This window comes from Carassius carassius, chromosome 15 (assembly GCF_963082965.1).
Source record: "Carassius carassius chromosome 15, fCarCar2.1, whole genome shotgun sequence".
Classification (NCBI taxonomy): Eukaryota; Metazoa; Chordata; class Actinopteri; order Cypriniformes; family Cyprinidae; genus Carassius; species Carassius carassius.
Genome location: NC_081769.1, coordinates 32,068,925 through 32,081,552, shown reverse-complemented (window position 1 = coordinate 32,081,552; position 12,628 = coordinate 32,068,925).

Below are 12,628 nucleotides of genomic sequence, written 5' to 3'. Positions count from 1 at the left end.
ACAAAAGATGTCTTGTGACTGATCACGCTCACAATTGTCATGTTCATTTTGATCTTAGGAATGTTAAGGCTGCTGACATCAAAGACGGTTAAATAAAAGTTAATTACACTGATTTAAGGCCCTCCAAAAATGGTCAGTGTTTGCAGCCCAATTCCTGATCCAGATCCAGCTTTTCCAATAGAAATTAAGCCCTGTTGAACCTGCTTGTGAATGTGTGTGTGTGTACAGCAGAACTTGGGGAAGATAAGAGGGTGATTTCCAAAGTAAAATGCTGCTGATTTATGTCAAAGCAAGGTTAAAAATATAGTGGGATGTTTGCTAAACAGATGGATATGTAAATGTGCAGGAGTGTGTTTGTGTGTGTGGGAGTGTGTGTGGGGTGAGTTAAGCATCTTTTCACCTGAAGTCGTCCCTGGAAACATCTCATGAATATTACATGAGCTACTGGGGCCACAAAGCTTGTCTGTCTCTTCTTGCAATGTGAAAAATGATAAACATTTTCAAATAAAGAATCCTGCTTTGTTAACTTGCTTGTTTAAAAAAAAAAAAAAAAATCACTTAAATATGGAGAATGTACATATATACATATATATATACACACACACACACACACACACACAACCCTTCAAAATTTAAATTCCTAATTTTGAACAAGGACACGTTAAATTAAGTCGCAGTAAAGACATTTATAATGATACAAAAGATTTATATTTCAAATAAATGCTGTTTCTATTCATTCAAAGAATCATGAATTAAAAAAATTATCTTGGAGAAAAAAATATTAAGCAGCAAAAACTGTTTATAACTTGTGAAAACCAGAATATCAGCATATCATGATTTCTGAAGATTATGTGACACTGAAGACTGGAGTACTGATGCTGAAAATTCAGCTCACGGGAATAAATTATATTTTACAATATAATGTAATACAGCCATTTTAAATTGTAAAATTATTTCACAATATTACTGTTTTTATTGTATTTTTTTAATCAAATAAATTAAGCTTTGTGAGCAGAACCTAAATGTTTTGAACACTGAATTTGTTTAAAGGAATATTTTCTTCAAAATTAAAATACAAATTTACATTATTTTCTTTATTCTTTGAAACACAAGGAGAAATATAGGATATCTAACAAGACTATCTAAACTTTCTGTAAACCCCTTAAAAGAATAGTTTACCCAAAAGTGAGGTTGTTTCCTCATCAGATTTGGAGAAATATAGCATTCCATCACTTGCTCACCAATGGATCCTCCACAGTGAATGGGTGCCGTCAGAATTGTTCCCCCTTATTTTTACAGCTTTTTGGTTATTGCTTCACAAGACGTTATTTGATGGTCTGGAGTGGTGTGGATTACTATGATGTTTTTTTTTCAGCTGTTTGGACTCTCATTCTGACGGCACCCATTCACTACAGAGCATCCATTGGTGAATTTCTCCAAATCTGATGAAGAAACAAGCACATCTTCATCTTGGATGGAAGAGTACATTTTCAGTTTTGGGCGAACTGTTCTTTTAAAAGCCTCATAAAAGTAAACCATGCGTTTATTCCAAGTCTTCTTAAGTCATATGATTGCTTTGTTTGAGAAACAAACCCAAAACTTGGTTGTTAGGGTAATTTTTTCCTATGCATTTTCGAATCTGCAATCATGTATGTAACACTAGAGAACCAACCATGTTTGCCATTAAACGTCGACCTCACTGTCAACCTTGGTTGTGTGGAAAAACAAAGCTCAGATATTTTGCAGAGCATTTCTTTCATGTTTCACAGAAGAAAGAAAATACAGGGTTGCAACGACCCGAGGGTGATTAAATATGACAAAAAATTGCTTGCTTGCTTGCGAACTATTGCATGAATGGATTGTGCCGAGAAAAAAATGCACGCCAATTATCTCAACTTTGCTTGTTTTGGTCCACGAGCCGGTAAAAGTGAGTCACACTTGCAGTTGCTAATCAGCAAATCTACAATTTACCTCTTTTCAAAACAAGACAAAAGTGCCTATAAAAAGCCAATATAAACTGTGTTTTTAAACAAGCAGTGGTTTCCAGGAGGTTCTGTATGTGTTATGAAACGCCACTGCCATCAATTTCACTTTCTGACATTCCTGTATGAGTCACATTTGTCAAAAGCTCATAAGTTAGCAGACACAGGGCTGAATAACTCATACTCTCCGCGGACTTTCTCGTGAACTTTCTTGAAACCTCTTACATAAATCCATGCCATGACTTGATCTGTGTTGAAAAGCGGCAGGTGCGCCGGTCCAGAAGTGACAGAGCCAGCAGTCTGATGAGCAAACAGTAATGCTAGCGGAGAGTGAAATGCTGGCGTGGTCTTGCTGTCCTTCAAACCATAATGGTGAACATCTGCATGTAGGAGTCGATATGTTCTGTTTGAGCGGAAGGTCAGTTCCATGATAGAAGGCAAGCTGTATACTATCCAAACCAGGAGCCAAATCAGATTCCAGTTATCTGGATTTTTTTTCATTGTTGTTGTGTCATTTAGACCATTGCTGAATTTAAAAAATGAATAATGTGCGTGGAATATCCACATTTTGACCTGTATGACTTTTTCTTTCTATTATGAAAACATATACTTAGCAAACACTGTCAAGCACTATATCATGGTCTATATGATGCATGCTATATGAGGTCCTCTGTAGCCATGCAATAATTTGTTTGAGAAACAAACTGAATTTTTAGGTAGGCTTTTTAGTGATTATTTACCCCTCCCCATAGCTATTAAATGCATATGTTATGCATAAGTAGTATTAGTCATAAGTAGCACAGGTATATTTGTAGCAATAGCCAACAATACACTGTATGGGTCAAAATTAATTATTTTTCTTTTATGCCAAAAATCATTAGGATATTAAGTAAAGTGTCAATTTTATGTATTTACGTATACGTAAAAAGCAATTTCAGAGGTAACCTTATGACTGGTTTTGTGGTCCAGGGTCACATTTATTATTAAAATTTTAATTTTTTATATTTCAGTGCAATTTAAATATTTAGATTCACTACTTTTCAAAATTTTGGGGTTAAGAGATATATATATATAAGGCTGCATTTATTTGATTAATATTAATAAAAAATTAATAATGTTATTACAATTTACAATTACTAAATTACTAAAATTAGTTTTCTTTTTTAATATTTTTTAAAATGTAATTTATTTCTGTGATCCAAGCAGAATATTCAGCATCACTGCTCTAGTCTTCATTGCCACATATTCTTTCATAAATCATTCTAATATGATAACTTGCTGCTTGCATTTCGTATTAAGTTGAACACAGTTGGGCTGCTTCATATTGTGTTTTTTTTTTTTTTTTTTTTTTTGGAAAAATGAAAAAAAAAAAAATCAGGATTCTTTGTTAAATAGAAAGTCCAAAAGAAATGTAATGCTACATATTTTTGTAAAAATGGTAGAAGATATACTGTATTTTATTTACTGCCTATTTTACTTAATGTATTCGCGGTAACACTTTAGAATAGGTAACACTTGTTAACTATTAACTACGAGATTTCTCTCAATAAATTCTTAATTTGGTGCTTATTAATAGTAATAGTAAGGTAGTTGTTAAGTTTAGGTATTGGGTAAGATAAGCGATGTAGAATAAGGCATTAATATGTTCTTAATTAGCACTAATACATGGCTAATATTCTAGTACTATGCATGCTAATAAGCAACTAATAGGTTTTACCTATTCTAAAGTGTTACCGTATTTACTGTCTATTTTACTTTATTTAATACCAAAAATGATCAGTGCATGTGGTTCTTTTTGACAATGATCTTATCATGAACCATTATCCAATATTTGTGTGCTTGGATGTATCCTTGTATTTCTGTGTATTCTGAAGCTTATTTCATTGTTAGATTAGAAACTCTTTCTAGCTTCACATGTAGAGACCCATGTTAATGCATATGTTGGACATTAAAAATGGTGAACAAATGAGGTAAAATTTTGCTGTCCTAAAAACAAACTAACTATGTTGGTAGTAGACATCTAACAAGTCCTTAATATGTGTCCACATAGTGGTTTGTGAAGACACAAGTGTGAGTAAATGATGACAGGATGTTCATTTCTTGGTGAACTATTCCTTTAACAACGCTGACAGACTCTCTGAAATGTGGTTGTGGAAAAATGCACTCGTTTCAACATCGATCCATAAATGAATGCTAACGCTATTTCGAAAGCGTTCATGATGCATTTGAATCACAAGATGTTTTGAGAAGGCCGTGTGTGTTTGGGATGTCATTCACAACAAAGTGGATTTATTTCCAGAAATCCATTTTTCATACCGTCCCGGCACACAGTAGAACACTTTACTCAACAGTCGAAGCCTCGCACTTCTCTTCAAGTGCCTGGGGGGAGATCTAAAGAAGACTAATGGAACATGACGATCCTCGGAGGACGAGCGGGGAGATTCAAGCGCTCTGGTCGCCTGTGCACCGCTTTGATTTCTGATCATGACAAATGCAGTAATTAGCATTCTAGTCCAAGAGGAGTGAGTTCTCTTTATTCCTGCAGGTTTGTAGTAGAGCCTGCTAAGTACGTCTGGCCTGTCTTCATCCCTGCTGCCGTGCCGAGAAAGACTGAAGCCGGCATGAAGCACATCCTGTGCTTGCATCCTGTGTTTCCAGCTGGGCTCTCTTGGATTTTAGGCATTGTTTTAAACATTAGCACACTCGAGATGATGTTATCCGTCATTGGTGCACCTGACATGACCAAAGACAATTACAGGTTGTAATAAGCGAACTGAAGTTGCTTTTAAGCAAGATGGATAGAGTAATCTGTGACATTGACTCGAGAAGGCTCATTTGATCTGAGCTTGGAAGAAGGTCATTCTTATTACTTTGTGGTCAAGTATCACTGTGTTACTCATACTTTGGGATTTGAACAAAGCCTCTAGGCCTGAGTATTGTTTTTAAGCATCTGGCTTGTCCTTGTTGTTACGAACATGAATGATACTGTATCTCTAACTGTGTTTTGTTGTTGAGGAGAGGTGTGCTTTTGTTTTGTTAACCAATCAGACTATTTTTACTTGAAACAACAAGTATATATATATATGGACTCTTTTGACTAATAATTGTGCATTTAGAATTAACTACTCAGAGGAAAAAATACCTTTGCAATTTGATTGTGATTTTGAAATGCCTCTTTCTGATTTGGTCGTTTAAATACTGTTCATAATTAAATTACGAAGCATACTGATGAACATAAACTGGAAGGACAGTCAACACCTCAGAGTCCATGAGAGATCTGGATGTGTGCAGCTGAAAATATATCATTAATTGTATTTTGGATCAGAAGTTAAAGTGCAAAACGCTCATTATAACACGAGGCTTCAGCTTAGACTACAGGAATCCAGATATTAAAAAAAAAGAAATCCCCAAGTGCCATTTAAATCGCTTAGGCACAAAAAACTTAACAATCAATGAAAAAAAAATGCATTCACGAAGTGAAATGACTATTCAAAAAATAATATAAACTGCCAACCATCTCCTGTATAAAATAAAGACTTTTGGATCAAATAGCAATGTTGGTGCCATTGAGTCGTTAGCAGCTAATTCTATTAAAGTTAATTTCCACATACCTGTATCTTTAATATTTTCCAGTCTGAATGCATTATGCATGTTCACTGTGTATACAGTGCACCCTTAAGAGTTATTCGGAACAGATCGTGAGTTCGAACACAATAAAAGCTGTCCTAAAGTTAAGAGTAACTGCACATTATGAGGTTTTACTGCTGCCTGCGGCTCCAGCACTAAAGCCCTGACAGAAATTATACCTTGTTCTGTTTAGCTATCGTTAACCTCCAGAGTTCTCACTGGCAGATTTCAGTGTCATTAAACCACAGCGTTTCTTTGAAAAGGACGGAAGGCCATCAAAAATGCATTTGCTAAATAACCTAAATGCAGAGCACTCAAAGAGCGAGTGCACTTAAAGGTATAGTTCATCCCATATTCCATTTCCTCACCCTTGTGTCATTTCAAACCCATAAGACTTTCTTTTGTGAACAATTTGTTGTCTGACTATAGAGGGTAGACAGGGCCAAAACTCTAATCAGAACGTGTAAAATGTGACCGCGTCAATATGCACTGTTCATCCACATTAACACATCATTTTGAACACATTAATTTTGTATTAGCAGACATGCACTTTCTGTCCATGTTGAGGCATCTGTTTTCACAGTATTTCTTTAGTACATGTCAAGACGTACAGTTTAACTGCATAAAGACGACAAATTTGAATGTGTCTCTCAATGCGCACACTCTGGCTGTGCTTGAATGTGTAAAACTTTTTAAAGCAGATTTACCTCTAGATTTACCCACATATCAATCCTTTCTTTAATTTACTGTTGCATTGCTTTACTGATATCTACTGTGCTAGAGTAAATTAATTTCAGTCATGACTACTCTGAGAGTTTAGCGTGGTAATATGCAGGGTGCGATTTGTGAAAAAAACAGAGGGGGGCAATGGCGGACTGGGACAGTAAATCAGGCCGGGAATTTGACTCCACCCCAGGCCACCTCTGTTGCTGCAGTCACCACACAATTCATGTGTCCACCAGACTGATAAACTCTTTGGCTCTTTCAGTTGTTCGAATTGGGTTATACTTAAAAAATAAATATAAATCCTTACACTGTTGACGGGCCAAATAATCAAATGAAGTATCAAGGCATTCAATGTCTCTATCATCTTTCCCTTAATCCCCCTCTCTCTCACTTTGAGTTTCTCTCCAATATGAAATAAGCACTTTCAATAATCTATATTAATTATGCAGCCATCAATTGTATGTCCCAATGATCACAGTCCTACTACTGATGACCTTATAAATCATAAAAGCACATATTTTTCTAAGAGTATAGCCAGCATGTTTAGTTTTGCTAATAGTTTAAACTTTACCTGAAGGTTCCTGCTCTGACTCAAAAGCAGAACTGTCCACCCCCTCTTGTTCAAAGCAGGAGCACTAAAAGCACTAGTGCTACTATTGCTTCCTTCGTCACCTTCAAAATTGTAATGGTAAATGGACTGCATTTATATAGCGCTTTCAACAGACCACATGGCCATCCAAAGTGCTTTACAATTTGCCTCACATTCACCCATTCACACACTCATTCACACACCGACTGCAGTGTCAGCAATTCAAGGCGCCATCCAGCTCGTCGGGAGCAGCTGTACACTAGGCTACATATTGTAGGCTAGAAATGGAAAATAAAGTTCTGGTCAATTTTGGCACTAAAAAAATACTTTATATACTCCCCATATGTAAAACAGTGTGCTAGTTTGTCATTAAGATACTCTTTTAAAACATCTATCATTATATACATTTGTTATATTATATAAATCATTATATATATATATATATATATATATATATATATATATATATATATATATTATAGATTTTATCTGTTGTAAGTCGCTTTGAATGAAAGTGTCCGTCTGCCAAATGATTATATAAATATTAGGGTGGAACAGTTCAACTTTTTCACAGTTCGGTTTGTTTCACTGTTTTAGAGTCACGGTTTCGGTACCGTTGTATGTGCTATGTTTATGGAAAAACTATACTTTCAATATATATATATGTATATATATATATATATATATATATATATAGAGAGAGAGAGAGAGAGAGAGAGAGAGAGAGAGAGAGGTTATATGTAGAGGTTTTTTTTAATCGCTGTTGTTGTAATGTCTGGGAATCCAGAATGCGCATGCATCAACAGAAACATATATTATTTGAACCCTGTTTGTTTTACGTGTTATTTTTAGTAAACCATATTACAGATGCTTTGTCAGATTTAAATTGAACAGCGGTCCCAGCACGTGCCGAACCGTGTGTGGTGAACTGAACGGTTTGTTTTTTTCAGTGAAAATTACATAGTAATAGAAAATTACATAGTAAATATAAATGTAATTCTGACCGACCTTCTCCTTAACTGGTGAACATGACTGGGATTTTGCAGCAACTTGCTGCGTCTGTGGCCAGGGCTTTTCTCCTTTTTATACGTTCCGTCTCTGCTGCTCCTTTGTATTTACCCAGTAGCAGATCTACACAGGTGGAGCTGGGGAAGGTGGAGGGTTTCTGAAGTGTGCTGCCACTGCTACAGCAAGCACTAACCAAGTATTGAATGTTGATCAGCAAGCTCATTGGCTGCTGATGCAAAAATAAACCAATCAGCTGCACCAATGTGAATGATGGTCTAATTGTATCAGCTTGAGTTAGAACCTATCGGCCTGCACCATCTAGTGTTTCATGACAGAATTTGTATTAATATTACAATGCAAATTAAGACTTTTCTGCTTGGGAAAGAACATTGAATTAAACAACTACAAAGGACATAATAAATCATGACATAAGACTAACATCACACCAAAATAAACCGATGCATTATCCCTCATGAACAAATATGTCTGAACTTTGCATACAGTATATGCAAAAAAGCGTACCATTACAACATCCTTCATAAATAAACATGATTTCTAATGTTTGTATACATATGCACCAACGGACCATAACTCTACATATGCAAATATAGTTTCAAATACAGTGATTTTATTGGCTGCTGTGCATGTTGCATTAACACAAACAAACAGTGTGTGCAAATTTCATGCACTCCACAAAGACTTTTGACCCTTGCCTGCCATACAGTTGAGCTTCTGCTGATCAATGTAAATATGTGAATAAAAGTCTATATTAAATCTGTTCAATATATAAAGCAATCAAGTCTCTTCAAAGAGTTTGGACTAAACTGCTCAATTCATGTGTATTTGTTTTACGATCTCTTCATGAAAGTTTTGAATCATCAATGTGGGAGTTGTGTAGACTGTCAACGGAGGGGCAGAAATCTATCAGATTTCATAAAAAAATATCTTAATTTGTGTTTCAATGTAGAAAACAAACTTCATTTGTGTTTCTATCATTTCTGGGTGAGCTGTACCTTTAAGGCCTTCAGTGAGGAAAAAAAAGTAATCAACTTCTTAATGTTTTCCATAAAAACTTTATAATGTTTGCCTTAAGGCTGGATTAAGGAATATGGAGGGTGGGGAAAAAAAGCATAAAATCGATCGTTAGGAGCGCATCTCAAGGGTCTAGGAAAGAAAAGCCTGAATCGCTTCAGATGTTTCCAGTTCATTTCCATAAGAGATAAAGAGTGTTTTTACAGGCGTGATGTGAGTTATTCACACTGTCTGACTGTTGCTAAGGCTTTATGCATCACAGTAACAGCGGTTTTGGTTCTGAGGATGGCTGTTTCCAAACGGATCAGGACCTATTTCAGGAAATGTGAAAATTACAAATGCATGCATGTTACATTGTAATTTATTGCATAGGATAACATGACATATGACATCTTATGAAAAGGCTATTTCAGTCCCATCAACTGTCCTTGACATCCGCAACACATTTGACTTCCTCATTCAGATATATATCTGATTGAAACAGGATTTTAATGAGAAAACAGAGATTTTATCCATCAGGAATTGACTGGATTGGTGTTGGGTTCTAGAATGGAGTCAAGTAGCTGGTAAGGAGATGTTTTGAAAAGATGGCTTCTTTTTTTTTTTTTTGCATAACACGGAATTGTTCAACAAGCACATAAATATTTTTGTAAGTTTATAATGGGGTAGATACTTAGGGTGACCAGGTGTCCCAGTTTATCTAACATTCTCAGTTTTACAAGGTCTGTTTTGACTAATTAATTCCAGGATTAAATAATGCACGGAATCAGAACAGAATGAAACAATTCATGGATAGTGTGTAGCATTGTAATGTTGAGAAGTTGCATTCACATACTTGCAATAGTCTGATTTAGCCTAAATGTAAATTCAGATATAAACCTGGAGATAATAATAATAATTATATATATATATATATATATATATATATATATATATATATATATATATATATATATATATATATATATATATATATATATATATATATATATATATATATATATATTATTTGCAGTCCGTTCTGTCCAAAATTAGAATAAACTCAATAAAACAAAAAAAATAAATTTAGTTATTATTCTCAATTAACTTTTGTTTTTATATTTTCAGTTTTTAGTTTAATTTGTAAATAATTTTTTCATATACTTTGTGATTTTTTTTATTAGTATTTTCAAAAATGTTTTTGGTTTATTTATTTATTTTTTATTTCCTCTTAATATCAGTGCTTTTCTAATTTGTTTAGTTATAAGTTTGCATTTAATAGTTATATTTTATTTTATTTCAGCTTTATTTCAATTACCAATTTGTATAATAGTTTTACTTAACAATATCAATTGTGCCAGGAAGAAAGTAAAATGACACTAATGACATCGACTAAAATGAAAAACTCTTTTGTACCCCTGTCACATTTTCACCCCCCATGAAGATTTCACAGGAACACCCTCCACCCTCCTGTCTGTCCCGTTTTGAGTCTTCAAAAATCTGCTCACCCTACAGATATCTGACACCCTCTCTGCGACGAGGCCTGTTTGACACAGTCCTCTGGTTCTTTTCATTCAGAGGGGATGAAGCGGTGAGTGGAGTGACAGTAATATATGCGGCGGTCAGAGTTATCATCTTAATAGGACTGTCAGCGTGATGTCATCTCAGGGCTGCGGGTGACAAGCGCGACAGGAGATGCATATCGTGGCAGAAAACAACTCAGACGTCCACAATGTCACCTTGTTGTTTCAATGTCTAAACGTTCACAGAAGCAATAAGTGAACTTCAGAAGCTTCTGCCTCTAATATTACTAATTCTCAAGACACTGGACAAAACAATTCACACTTGTCATTAATTTTGAAAATAGCAGCATTTCTAAGAAATTAACTAGAGATGATCAATAGAATGTTGTAAACATAATTGTTTAAACAATTTTAGATAACTGTGGTTATATTTTGTGTTTTATTTTAGTAGGCTAATATGTAGCCTAATGTATTTTATGAAGAAACATGTTTTTTCAGTAGGTCCTACTGTAGCACCAGCTAAAAATGGCTCCTCAGTTTGTGAAAAGTTTGATTATTTTCTAAATTTATCTTCAATAGATGGAGCTGATCTGTAGTTTAAGTTAATTTATTCATTGAAGTCAAAACTAGATTTGTCGAATATTTATTAAATAGTTGTCATAACAATACAAAGGTGCACATTTTGTGAGAAAATGCAAAAAGCATGAGGATGAAATCCTGTAAACAATGAACAGATCAATCCAAATGAATTCCTATGCTACTTGAACTTTTTCTCTTCTGTAGTCTGTTATCTCTGAGTGCTTTCTGAATCAGTGATTGGCTACTTGTAAGAACGAGTCGGATCGACCCAGATGAATTGGGTCATGCCCAATTTGCATGCATATTGATTTTGATTCACACAAACCACAATGGCCTCTGGGTAATTTGCATCACCTGCACACCAAATTACCCTGGTTCAGTCTGACTGGAGCTGCAGTGGAGCTCATGTGGAAAAGCCCAAAGAGACACACACAGAAAACTTTTTAAATCACTTTAACCGAGTAAAGTGTGAGTTTTTCTGAGGACAAACCACTAGCACATAGAGCAGAGCTGGGAAAGCATCCTGCTGCCATCTGCTGGATAGGAGGAGCACATGCAGGTAAGGGAAAGCGTATAAATGTTTTCAAAATTGAGTTTTAAATGTATGCATGAAAAGCGCGTCACAATGGGTTCACCAAACCAATAAATCTGCATATACACAACTATTACTATAAGTTAACTATGTTGTAGCCTCTTATGGCGAAAACCTTCCTTCATACCATCGTTTCTCAGTCTAAACACAGCCTGCACATCAAACACTGACTTTCTATAGGGAATGCTCTGGGTGCAGTATTGCATTTTGGCTTTGGTGTTTTTAGCCAAAGATCTAGACCTGGATAAGACACTGAAAGTGTGTCATTTCTGTGCCACTTGCAGGATTTACAGAAAAATAGGCCTACCATATGAATTAAGAAAAGCTGATGGTGCATGTTATAGCACTGCGGTGCTTAACTAAAAGTACTTAAATGGTTGTTCTATTTCATCGGCCCTTTTGAATCCTATGTATTAAAGAGTATAGCTGATATAGTTGAGTGGTCATTTAGCAAATGCTATTACCTAAAGTGCCACACAGTAAACCTAATATAATGAATGTAGTCAAGAGACCTTCATAAAAATGGAGGCCGAGTTCAGGGTCCAGGATTTGTTTGAGAAGATGTTTGGACCTCATTTGCTTTGCTGGCTTTAAGTTCAGTTGAACTTTGTTGACCTTATAGGCTGCGCAGGTTAACTACTGCTTACTGCCAGAATATCCACCAAACTGCTCACCTTGGTCTCAGTTGGTTTACAGGAGATGCTGGATGAAGATGCAGTTGGAACCGGTTTTATACTATACTTTTTATTTATACTAGTACCTGGACATTAAACATTGATCAGTCCCTCAGTGTTAATGCATTATGCTGCTGAATCTGTTTGATTTACTGAACATCTGCTAGTAAGTGTACTGACCACAGCTACCTGTGGTACTTCAGGATAATGTCCACTGTAGTCCATGATCAAATCGTTTTGGATACAACAGGCAGCCACAATTTTATAATTAGAAAAAAAAAAAAAATGCAACTCAAAATTGTGCAATATAGCCTAAT